This window comes from Austrofundulus limnaeus, unplaced genomic scaffold (assembly GCF_001266775.1).
Source record: "Austrofundulus limnaeus strain Quisiro unplaced genomic scaffold, Austrofundulus_limnaeus-1.0 Scaffold367, whole genome shotgun sequence".
NCBI classification, from domain to species: Eukaryota; Metazoa; Chordata; class Actinopteri; order Cyprinodontiformes; family Rivulidae; genus Austrofundulus; species Austrofundulus limnaeus.
The window spans coordinates 41929-43305 of record NW_013952769.1 but is presented as its reverse complement, the minus strand read 5'-3'; positions in this window follow the sequence as shown (position 1 = coordinate 43305).

The following is a 1377-nucleotide window of genomic DNA, read 5'->3' as shown; positions in this document are numbered from 1 at the left end:
GGCTAAAGAGGCTCCCTGAGCAGGAAACAACTACGGTGGATTTATAACCCAAGACTTTACAAGAATTTACCAGAGCAGCTTTGGAAGGAAATTGTAAGGTCCCCTTTCGAAGAACAACTTTTGCTCAAAGTGCTCTGTCTGTGAGAGGATCTACAATTTGGAATTCACTTCCTGTTAATTTAAAGTCTGTAACCAGTTTTAGAATGTTCAAAAACCAAACAAAACTCTGGTTACGTCAAAAACAGACCTGTACTCACTTTTGATGTTTTACATTTCACTGTTTGTATATTCACTGTTTGTATATAGAATGTTGTGCTATTTTAACTGATTATCATTTCAATTGTTAGAGTTATTTTTTAAAAGCCCATCTAGGGACAAGTGCTGCGAATTAGCTGTTGCTATTGCACCATGATGCAAACATGGGACTGCTGTTTTATTCAGTTTGTCTATGTCAATGTGTGTCTGTCCCTATTAAATAAAAAAAATGAGTATAATCCAAAGGATCACCACTTTATCAGACCTGAGTTTGTTTTACCCTTAAACCAAAATGATCAGCCATGAAACGGTCCGTGACCAAATCCTCTGCTTTAAACAAAATCTGCAGAACATCAGGAAATAAAAGCTCAAAYGTCTGACCCAATACAAGTTACCAGCACCGACTGTGAAGCAATAAATGTAAAGCATACATCTTATCTTTTATAAAAAAGGGTTTAAGCTTGTTATAAAAGGACATGATGTTTGGTAAATCAGCTGAGTGCTGTACATCTGAGTGGGTTCCTTGAGGAATCAAGGCCACAGAGAATTCAGTGATTGTTCCTTTCAGCAGCTGATTGTATTTATTGGGTGCTTTAGTGAATCATCACAACAACAAATGTGTGACACRTACAACACTGTGGCTTATTGATTCCTGTTGAAGCTCTTTGACATGTAAGTAATATCAAGCAATAAGTGTGCAAATAATATTTCTAGGCAGGATCAATCCCCTGTTGGTTTGGGTAATTACATTTGAGTCATCTGACTGAATCTTTGTTTAAACGTTGTTTTGGCAATAAATCACAACTGGAGACTATAAATACCTTCAGGGCCACGAATATGGAAGCAGAAAGGTCAGTTTTTACTGGTGAAGCATCGTCTCAGCAGCAGCGGCTCCCGTTAAGAGRGCTGTTGGTTTTGCTTCTTCATTTCCCATAATGAGTCTTTAAAACATCAGTAAAGGTACAGCGGGTAAAATAAGTATTGAACACGTCACCATTTTTCTCAGTAAATATATCACTAGAGGTGCTAATGACATGAAATTTTCACCAGATGTCGGTAACAACCCAAGTCCATAAATGTCCAGAAATGAAGTTATTTGTAATAATGTGGAATGGCACAGGG